This window comes from Gossypium hirsutum, chromosome A11 (genome assembly GCF_007990345.1).
Source record: "Gossypium hirsutum isolate 1008001.06 chromosome A11, Gossypium_hirsutum_v2.1, whole genome shotgun sequence".
Taxonomy (NCBI): domain Eukaryota; kingdom Viridiplantae; phylum Streptophyta; class Magnoliopsida; order Malvales; family Malvaceae; genus Gossypium; species Gossypium hirsutum.
The window spans coordinates 37,058,855-37,070,902 of NC_053434.1; positions in this window are offsets into that span (position 1 = coordinate 37,058,855).

The window sequence follows — 12,048 nt, forward strand, 5'->3', positions numbered from 1 at the left end:
CCTGTCTCCGAGGAAGAAAGATGCAATTTGTGTTCTTGTTTATCGATTGACGAAATCCGCACATTTCATACCAGTACGTACAGAGTATCCACTCGATAGATTAGCTGAATTGTATATTACTGAGATCGTTAGTGTAATAGCTTGATTTTGGTCTTAGTCAGAATAGTGGTTTTGAAACCACAAATTTGAGGTTAGAGAAATTATTTTAATATTATTTTATGTGTTATAGCATGATTATATGAGTGCATGAAAATTTTGGTGAACTAATTTTCGCGATTGCTTGCTTAATTGCGAAAAAAGACTAAATCGCATAAAGTGCATGTGACAGCCCTAAAGTGACCCTAGTCGGAAAGCGGTCTCGGGACCGCTAGACCGAGTCACCAAATTATTTGAATGTGATAATTATTGCCTAAAATATGTGAATATAAATGTGTGAAAGTTTTAAGCTTCGATTTAGTTAATTGCATGTGAATTTAGTTGATAGGACTTATGTGAGAAAATTTAGAAATGTGCTAGGCAAATGCAAGTGGCCTAATAGTGCATGTAATCAAAGGGGTGGACTTGCATGTCAATTTCCCCCCATTTAAGTACTAGTGGCCGGCCATGACAAGGGATGATGGGCAAAACATGTCATGAAACATGTTGTGTTAATGGAAGAATAAAATAAGAAGCATGGGCAATAAACTAATAAGAAATTGAAGGAAGAAAACAAAGAGAAAAAAATGTGTTCATCATTCTCATGCATGACCAAAAAAGAAAAAGAAAAAAAAAGCTCTCATGTTGTTCTTGGCCGAATAGGAGAAAGAAAAAGAAGGAAAAAGAGCTTTGAGGAAATCGGCTATGGTGGTTTGATAGACTAAGGTATGTTTGATGATGTTCCATGAGATGCATGCATGTTTTAGTAGTTAGCTTGAGTTCTAAATAGCCCATGGTTCAAATCTTTACTATGTCATGTTGATGATATTCGGCCTAGGTGGATTGGTGTTGATATCATTTGCATGCTAAAAGTGAAGCTTTGTAATGGTGCATGTGATGGTGGATTGATGATTCTTGAATCTTCTTTTTAGCATTTTTGAGTGAGACATTAAGTTCTTTGTTTAACCATGACCAAAATTGAAATGGTATGGTGTTGTGATGTATTCGGCCATAGTATATCCATAAGTATGATTTATGCTTATTGCATGGTAGGTAAGATTTGTGTTTTGGATTTATGTTCATGTTTAGTTATAATCAACTTTGAGATTCGGCTCTTGCACATATATATATATGTTTGCACATGACGTATTGGTATGACATATACAATATCTCAAGGTATATATTAACATATGATGGTGTTTCGGTTATGGAGTACATGATGGATGCGTATTGAGTTATAATATGTAATGCATTAGTTAGTAAAAGGTATGCCATTTGTGTGTGGTATTGAGTATATAATTGGCCTCAACATAGACATGCATAATCGGCCACATGAATGAGTACATAGGTTGATGTGTTGTTCGGCCATAGGTAAGCATGTTGAAGGCTTTATCTTGACTTAGAAAATTCGGCTAAGGAGAGTATTAACTAATGTGTTGAGTTTGATTCATGATTCCGTACATATGTGACTTTAATGTCTAATAGATATATGTGGGCCAAGTGCCTTGAGTTCCTCTTTTCGATGCTCAAATGATTAAATCAATTTATTTGTTAAATTAAGCTCAAGAGCAAAGGGGAACTAAATCCGATAAAGGGAAGGAAAAAGTGGTCGAATAGCCATCGGAATCGTTCGACAACATCCGAGGTAAGTTTTCGAGTAATGGGACTTAAATTATGATTCGATTAGACTATGTCTTAAGTAAATCAAAATCATGCTCTTGTATGTGGATATTGAGCCGAAATTGTAAATGTGATAAGTGTCTTGTGTTTGAGCTCTGGTAATGAAAATGAAATATGAATGTGTCATGATTTATTGATATATGTGCATGGTTACTCGAATGATATCCGGGCTAAGTCCCGAAGGCTTTTGTGCTAAGCGACTATATCCGGGCTAAGTCCCGAAGGCTTTTGTGCTAAGCGACTACATCCGGACTAGGATCCGAAGGCATTTGTGCTAGCGACTATATCCGGGCTAAGTCCCGAAGGCATTTATGCTAGTGACCATATCCGGGTTAAGACCCGAAGGCCTTGTGTGAGTGGTTATATCCGGCTAAACCCCGAAGATGCTTGATTTGGGAACGAGCGATCTTGCTGTAAAAATTTAAATTAATACGCTAGTAAAATCCCAGCGATGAGGTATGTTTCGTGTGTGCTTTGAATTAGTTGATCCCTTACAAATCTGTATTCGCTCAGTCGATAAATGAGCTACCGGCCTTTGGCTAAGTTGATCTTTTGTGTATGAACATAAGGGTTGGTAATGTGAAGTAAGTATGATATTGAGAATTTGTGCATATGAAATTATCCGTTTAGCTATATGAGTGCTATACTTTTGTTGTGCTGGAATCCCTTGCTCAAAACTTACTAAGCATAAATTGCTTACTCCGTTTCTTTGTTTCTCTGTTTTATAGATTTTGGCTCGTCAGCTATCAGACTCGGGATTTTTGGAAGTCAAAGTCTCCCACACTATCAAAGCCCCCTTTTGGTACAATTTTGGTTGAACTTTGAAATGACATGTATAGGACTACCCGTTTTGTTGTTGGTCATTGACCCTTTGGTTTTGTGTAAATTTGGATAGCCATGCGAAAATGGCTTAAATACACTTTGATCATAACATTATAATCGTTTTGTATGTTGTCCGTCGAGAGGTATGGAAATGTTGGTAACGGTTAGCCATGGGAATGGTTATTCATGATCATTTTTGGTATATGTATGACAAACTCTAGTTGATCCATGGAGGATCATGGAATAGGTAAAGTTTACCTTAGAAACAGATGCTGGTAGCAGCAGTGATGTGGATGTGAAAAATCACTAAAAATAGTAGGAATGGAATTAAATAGTGGATAAATTATGTGATCAACCCTTGATGAATATATTTTCATATGGAAGAAACGAAATGGTCATATGAGTTGTATGTTAAGAGATAATTAGGTTTTCGTGAAACAGGGCCAGAACGGTTTCTGGATTCCCTATTCCGACTTTGGAAATTCATTATAAATTAACCAGAGATAATTAGGAGTCATGCCATATATGTATTGATTCCTCTCTGAGTCTAGTTTCTATAGAAACAAACGACATCAGTATTGAAGCTCTGTGCAGGGAGATATCCAAATAGTAATGCATGAAGGGCAGTGTAGTCGCACCCTGTAACAGGGGAGAATTTAACTAATAAACTGTACTAATTCGCCTGACCAAAAATTCTAGAAAAAAATATGTAGATGGGAATATGAGTCTAGTTTCAGGGAAAAATTACGAAACTGATTTTCGAGTTGTGAAACTCAAGATATGATTTTTAAGGTGACAGTGACGCAGTTAGCCAACTGCCTGGAAATTTTTAAAATGGACTACGATAGTATGCGAATTTAGTCTGTGAACCCCTCGTGTCCGACTCCGGCAACGGTCTCGGGTACGGGGTGTTACAATTTTATTGGTATCAGAGCACGGTTTAGTCGATTCTAGGACTACCGTAATACGTTTGGGTCTAGCTATACATGCCATTTTGTGATTATTTGATAGTGTGGTGATTTTTGACAATTGAAAATGTGTTTATTTATAGTAATGGATCCCGATCCCGACCGAGCGGTAGCTAATGATCTTGAGAGTGTGGCGCCTGCTCCCGCACAAGGGACAGCTCCGGCGGACTCTCAACCGATTGCTAGCAATCCAAATGATGAAGCTAGGCAAGCTTTCTATAGCGTAATGAATGATTGGTTCAACCAATACATTCGAACTAATACGGCTGTTCCACAACCTCCATTCCCGACTAATGCCACCCCCGCACCTACAATACCTCCGGAAACTGACCAAATAAGGTCAAAAAAGCCCCCAGTTGACAGAATCCGAAAACATGGGGCTACTGAATTTAAGGCTACGGATAGTGATGATGCCGAGCAAGCTGAATTTTGGTTGGACAACACTATCCGGGTACTCGATGAGCTATCTTGTACACCCGATGAATGCCTAAAGTGTACTATCTCCTTGCTACGCGATTCTTCCTACTATTGGTGGAGTACTCTGACTTCTGTTGTGCCCCGAGAGCAAGTAACTTGGGAGTTTTTCCAAACTGAGTTTCGGAAAAAGTATATCAGTCAGAGATTTGTTGATCAAAAACGGAAGGAATTAGAAAAGAAACTTGAGTCGGTACCAGTAATTTGTGAATACCCGGATGTTTTTCCCGAAGAATTACCGGGTTTACCACCTGTTCGGGAGGTAGAGTTTGGTATTGAGCTTGTACCTGGAACTACGCCAATTTCGATAGCTCCGTATCGTATGGCACCAACTGAGTTAAAAGAATTGAAAGCTCAGTTGCAAGAGTTAACGGATAGAGGTTTCGCTCGACCAAGTTTCTCACCTTGGGGAGCACCAGTATTGTTCGTGAAAAAGAAGGACGGAACCATGAGGTTGTGCATTGACTATCGTCAGCTGAATAAAGTGACAATAAAGAACAAATATCCGTTACCGCGTATCTATGATTTGTTCGACCAACTGAAGGGAGCCTCAGTGTTCTCAAAAATAGATTTGAGATCGGGCTATTATCAGTTGCGAATTCGAGATTCGGACATACCCAAAATTGCCTTCAGAACGAGATATGGTCACTACGATTTCTTAGTGATGCCGTTTGGGCTCACTAATGCCCCTGCGGTATTTATGGATTTGATGAATCGGATCTTCAGACCATATTTGGATCGGTTCGTAGTTGTGTTCATTGATGACATCTTGGTCTATTCAAGAGATGAGACCGAACATGCTGAGCACCTGAGACTAGTGTTGCAAATTTTACGGGATAAGCAGTTATATGCTAAGTTCAGTAAGTGTGAGTTCTGGTTAAGAGAGGTTAGCTTCTTGGGCCACGTGGTATCCGCATCGGGTATTCGAGTTGACCCGAACAAAATTTCAGCCATACTTAACTGGAAGCCTCTGAGAAATATTACTGAGGTTCGGAGCTTTTTGGGACTTGCCGGTTACTACCGACGGTTTGTAAAAGGTTTCTCGATGATAGCCACACCCATGACGAAGCTACTTCAAAAAGATGTTAAGTTCGAATGGACGGAAAAATGTCAGAAAAGTTTTGATCAATTGAAAACTTATTTGACCGAAGCTCCAATTCTAGTGCAGCCCGAATCAGGCAAAGAGTTTGTCATTTATAGTGATGCGTCCCTACTTGGGTTAGGTTGCGTATTGATGCAAGAAGGTCGAGTTGTGGCCTATGCGTCGAGACAATTAAAGCCACATGAGAAAAATTATCCGACCCATGATCTCGAACTAGCTGCCATCGTATTCGCTTCAAAAATATGGCAACATTACTTATTTGGTGAAAAGTGCCATGTATTTTCGTATCACAAAAGTCTCAAATATTTGATGACTCAAAGAGACTTAAATCTGCGACAAAGACGTTGGCTCGAGTTGTTGAAGGATTATGAGCTTGTCATTGACTATCACCCGGGAAAGGCTAATGTGGTTGCGGACGCCTTAAGCCGGAAATCACTGTTTGCTTTACGAGCGATGAATGTACTCTTATCTGTTCTACCCGACAATGTGTTAGTAGCTGAATTAAAAGCCAAACCATTATTGATTCATCAAATTCGTGAAGCTCAGAAAGTCGATGATGAATTGGTTGCAAAACGGGCTGAGTGTGTTCCGAACAAGGAATCGAAGTTTCAAATTGATGATGATGATTGTTTGAGGTTCAGAAGTCGTTTGTGTGTTCCAAGGAATTCGGAACTCATTTCGATGATTCTGAACGAAGCCCATTGTAGCCGAATGTCAATTCACCCGGGGAGTACGAAAATGTACAACGATTTGAAACGTCGGTTTTGGTGGCATGGTATGAAACGAGACATTTTCGATTTTGTTTCGAAGTGTTTAATATGTCAGCAAGTAAAGGCGGAACATCAAGTGCCTACGGGTTTACTCCAGCCAATCATGGTACCTGAATGGAAATGGGATCGAGTCACGATGGATTTCGTATCTGGGTTGCCAGTATCGGCAAGTAAGAAAGATGCCGAACAGAAAGTAAAGGTAATCCGTGAAAGTCTGAAGGCAGCCACAGATCGTCAGAAATCGTATGCGGATTTGAAACGAAAAGACATTGAATATCAGGTGGGAGATAAAGTGTTTCTTAAAGTTTCACATTGGAAAAAGATACTCAGATTTGGGCGTAAGGGCAAATTGAGTCCGAGGTTCATCGGGCCATACGAAATATCCGAACGAGTCGGTCCAGTTGCGTATCGATTGATTTTGCCCCCTGAACTTGAAAAGATTCACGACGTCTTTCATGTTTCGATGCTTCGACGCTATAGATCTGATCCATCGCACATAATTAGCCCATCAGAGGTTGAAATTCAAGCCGATATGAGTTATGAAGAAGAACCAATGCGTATCCTAGCTCGTGAAGTGAAAGAGTTGCGAAACAAAAAGGTTCCATTAGTAAAGGTGTTATGGTTCAAACACGAGATCGAGGAAGCTACTTGGGAAACCGAGAGCTCGATGAAAGAACGATACCCAAACCTATTTACCGGTAAGATTTTCGGGGACGAAAATTTCTTAAGTGGGGGAGAGTTGTGACAGCCCTAAAGTGACCCTAGTCGGAAAGCGGTCTCGGGACCGCTAGACCGAGTCACCAAATTATTTGAATGTGATAATTATTGCCTAAAATATGTGAATATAAATGTGTGAAAGTTTTAAGCTTCGATTTAGTTAATTGCATGTGAATTTAGTTGATAGGACTTATGTGAGAAAATTTAGAAATGTGCTAGGCAAATGCAAGTGGCCTAATAGTGCATGTAATCAAAGGGGTGGACTTGAATGTCAATTTCCCCCCATTTAAGTACTAGTGGCCGGCCATGACAAGGGATGATGGGCAAAACATGTCATGAAACATGTTGTGTTAATGGAAGAATAAAATAAGAAGCATGGGCAATAAAATAATAAGAAATTGAAGGAAGAAAACAAAGAGAAAAAAATGTGTTCATCATTCTCATGCATGACCAAAAAAAAAGAAAAAAAAAGCTCTCATGTTGTTCTTGGCCGAATAGGAGAAAGAAAAAGAAGGAAAAAGAGCTTTGAGGAAATCGGCTATGGTGGTTTGATAGACTAAGGTATGTTTGATGATGTTCCATGAGATGCATGCATGTTTTAGTAGTTAGCTTGAGTTCTAAATAGCCCATGGTTCAAATCTTTACTATGTCATGGAGATGATATTCGGCCAAGGTGGATTGGTGTTGATATCATTTGCCTGCTAAAAGTGAAGCTTTGTAATGGTGCATGTGATGGTGGATTGATGATTCTTGAATCTTCTTTTTAGCATTTTTGAGTGAGACATTAAGTTCTTTGTTTAACCATGACCAAAATTGAAATGGTATGGTGTTGTGATGTATTCGGCCATAGTATATCCATAAGTATGATTTATGCTTATTGCATGGTAGGTAAGATTTGTGTTTTGGATTTATGTTCATGTTTAGTTATAATCAACTTTGAGATTCGACTCTTGCACATATATATATGTTTGCACATGACGTATTGGTATGACATATACAATATCTCAAGGTATATATTTACATATGATGGTGTTTCGGTTATGAAGTACATGATGGATGCGTATTGAGTTATAATATGTAATGCATTAGTTAGTAAAAGGTATGCCATTTGTGTGTGGTATTGAGTATATAATTGGCCTCAACATAGACATGCATAATCGGCCACATGAATGAGTACATAGGTTGATGTGTTGTTCGGCCATAGGTAAGCATATTGAAGGCTTTATCTTGACTTAGAAAATTCGGCTAAGGAGAGTATTAACTAATGTGTTGAGTTTGATTCATGATTCCGTACATATGTGACTTTAATGTCTAATGGATATATGTAGGCCAAGTGCCTTGAGTTCCTCTTTTCGATGCTCAAATGATTAAATCAATTTATTTGTTAAATTAAGCTCAAGAGCAAAGGGGAACTAAATCCGATAAAGGGAAGGAAAAAGTGGTCGAATAGCCATCGGAATCGTTCGACAACATCCGAGGTAAGTTTTTGAGTAATGGGACTTAAATTATGATTCGATTAGACTATGTCTTAAGTAAATCAAAATCATGCTCTTGTATGTGGCTATTGAGCCGAAATTGTAAATGTGATAAGTGTCTTGTGTTTGAGCTTTGGTAATGAAAATGAAATATGAATGTGTCATGATTTATTGATATATGTGCATGGTTACTCGAATGATATCCGGGCTAAGTCCCGAAGGCTTTTGTGCTAAGCGACTATATCCAGGCTAAGTCCCGAAGGCTTTTGTGCTAAGCGACTACATCCGGACTAGGATCCGAAGGCATTTGTGCTAGCGACTATATCCGGGCTAAGTCCCGAAGGCATTTATGCTAGTGACCATATCCGGGTTAAGACCCAAAGGCCTTGTGCGAGTGGTTATATCCGGCTAAACCCCGAAGATGCTTGATTTGGGAACGAGCGATCTTGCTGTAAAAATTTAAATTAATACGCTCGTAAAATCCCAGCGATGAGGTATGTTTCGTGTGTGCTTTGAATTAGTTTATCCCTTACAAATCTGTATTCGCTCAGTCGATAAATGAGCTACCGGCCTTTGGCTAAGTTGATCTTTTGTGTATGAACATACGGGTTGGTAATGTGAAGTAAGTATGATATTGAGAATTTGTGCGTATGAAATTATCCGTTTAGCTATATGAGTGCTATACTTTTGTTGTGCTGGAATCCCTTGCTCAAAACTTACTAAGCATAAATTGCTTACTCCGTTTCTTTGTTTCTCTGTTTTATAGATTTTGGCTCGTCAGCTATCGGACTCGGGATTTTTGGAAGTCGAAGTCTCCCACACTATCAAAGCCCCCTTTTGGTACAATTTTGGTTGAACTTTGAAATGGCATGTATAGGACTACCCGTTTTGTTGTTGGTCATTGACCCTTTGGTTTTGTGTAAATTTGGATAGCCATGCGAAAATGGCTTAAATACACTTTGATCATAACATTATAATCATTTTGTATGTTGTCTGTCGAGAGGTATGGAAATGTTGGTAACGGTTAGCCATGGGAATGGTTATTCATGATCATTTTTGGTATATGTATGACAAACTCTAGTTGATCCATGGAGGATCATGAAATAGCTAAAGTTTACCTTAAAAACAGATGCTGGGAGCAGCAGTAATGTGGATGTGAAAAATCACTAAAAATAGTAGGAATGGAATTAAATAGTGGATAAATTATGTGATCGAACCTTGATGAATCTATTTTCATATGGAAGAAACGAAATGGTCATATGAGTTCTATGTTAAGAGATAATTAGGTTTTCGTGAAACAGGGGCAGAACGGTTTCTGGATTCCCTGTTCCGACTTTGGAAATTCATTATAAATTAACCAGAGGTAATTAGAAGTCATGCCATATATGTATAGATTCCTCTCTGAGTCTAGTTTCTATAGAAACAAACGGCATCAGTATTGAAGCTCTGTTCAGGGAGATATCCAAATCGTAATGCATGAAGGTCAGTGTAGTCGCACCCTGTAACAGGGGAGAATTTAACTAATAAACTATACTAATTGGCCCGACCAAAAATTCTAGAAAAAATATGTAGATGGGCATATGAGTCTAGTTTCAGGGAAAAATTACGAAACTGATTTTCGAGTTGTGAAACTCAAGATATGATTTTTAAGGTGACAGTGACGCAGTTAGCCAACTGCCTGGAAATTTTTAAAATGGACTGCGATAGTATGCGAATTTAGTCTGTGAACCCCTCGTGTCCGACTCCGGCAACGGTCTCGGGTACGGGGTGTTACAGTGCAAAAGTTTTGTTCTATTAGCTAAAGGTGTCAAATAGCTATGGAACATTAAAATAGAGGTCCTTATTGAATAAATATACCAATAAAATATTAGTGCCTGGACATGGAGCCTTAATTCAAGGGATGGTCAAATGTTAGGTGACTAAATGGATAAAAAAAACAATAAACCTAAAGACTAGCTATCATCTTTTTCATTTCTTCTCTTCACCACCGAAAATATCAGCCATTTTAGGGGTTTTGGAGCTTCAAAATTTCAGCCACTCTTTACTCTTGCAAGTAAGTGATTTTAATGGTCTTTCTTGATTTTTTTTTGTATTTTTTAGACCCTTGTAGCATAAGCTAACTAATGGGGGGACGATTTTGCAAAATGGTTGAGAGTCTAGGGTGTTTCCAAATGAGTACTCATGTTGTTTGCTAAAATTTTAAGGAAGAAAATGATTCTTGATTGTTAAATAAACAACTTTTGTGAAAGCGGTTTTCATGAAAACACCTAAGAGGACCATTTTGTGAAGTTTCTAAAATAGGTTGCAAATGTGTGAAATAATTGAAATTGTGAGATGCTATAGGCTGAAATTATTTTCAGCTAGGCTTGGTTAATGTGAAAATTCGAAGAAAATCATTTTATGAGCCTAAGGGCAAAATCGTAATTTTGTAGAAGTCTAAGGGCAAAACGGTCATTTTGCCAAATATGAATTATGAAATGTCTTAATTAATTTGATGATTAAATTAGTGAATTTTATCATTTTAGATTAAGAAATATGAAATTCGGACCTAGACTGGGGGAAGACCAAGCTAGTAGACTAATTCAATTTAGTCACTCACTTTTTGTATACCGAGGTAAGTTGCACGTAAATATTACAATTATATTGTTATTATGCATTGAATTATTGACATTGCATGAAATTTTTGATTTTTTTACGAGTATGAATGATGAAATTTGATGTAGTGAAACTCCTTGTTGAACCGTAAGAATAGATCGGATATCCATGCCGTGATACTAGAGGTATGTGAGCCAGTGTAAGACCATGTTTGGAACATGGCATCGCCATTGATGCGAGAGCTAGTGTAAGACCATGTCTAAGACATGGCTTGGCCTTGATATGTAAGCCAGTGTAAGACCAGGTTTGGAACATGGCATCGACATTTATGCAAGAGCTAGTGTAAGACCATGTCTGGGACATGGCATCGGCTTCGAAATGTGAGCTAGTGTAAGACCATGTCTGGGACATGGCATCGGCATTTTACCCTCTTGTATGAGGCTTATCGGATATCCTTTAGTATTCCAAATGGTTCCATGGGTTATTTAAAGCTTACGATAAAGATATAAATGGATATAATCAAGTTGTGAATGGTACATGTTCTTACTCAAAACTCATGAGATATGAGCTTAGTTATGATGCGTTAACGGTAAGGATGAAATTGAGTAAGTTCAATCTATGAGAATGATTTCGGGACGATCTTGTAATTTTTGGCTTATACTTGTGATGGGTAAACATATAGTAAATCTACCATTGTCAAATCAAGAATGTTGTGTTGGTTTATAATATGTTCTGTGTTTAGAGATGCATGGTTGATGTTGTTAATTATTTACCTGTAACTTACTAAGCTTTATGCTTACTCCCTCTTTTTTCCATTTTCTTATAGAGTCACCAAGCTAGCATCGGGGATCAAGGGACGTCGGAGGCATCGATTACATGATCATATGAAACTTTTGGTATAGCTAGTTTAAATGTTTTGAGTGTGGCATGTATAGGGACTTGGTCTTTTTTTTAGTGTCATGTTAGTTTAGCCACAAGTGTTGGCTCATATGGATGTGATGTTCATTTTGTATAGGCCTTTGATGTTGGCTATATTGATTATTATTAAATGTATTTGATGAAAATTCTCATGGTTGTGGCTGTTTTGGTTATGTGTGTTTATGCTTGGATTGGATATGTTTGATGTTGTGTAGGTTGGTGCAAGTAGGGGTGGCAAAAAGGCTTGGTAGATAGCCTTGTTTTTGTCCACACGGGCAGACACATGGGCGTGTGTCTAGACCGGGTGTGACACATGATCTGCCCCATGGGCATGTATTAAGGCCGTGTGTCCCCTGCACCTAAATTGGGCAAAACAGAATGCCCAATAGTAA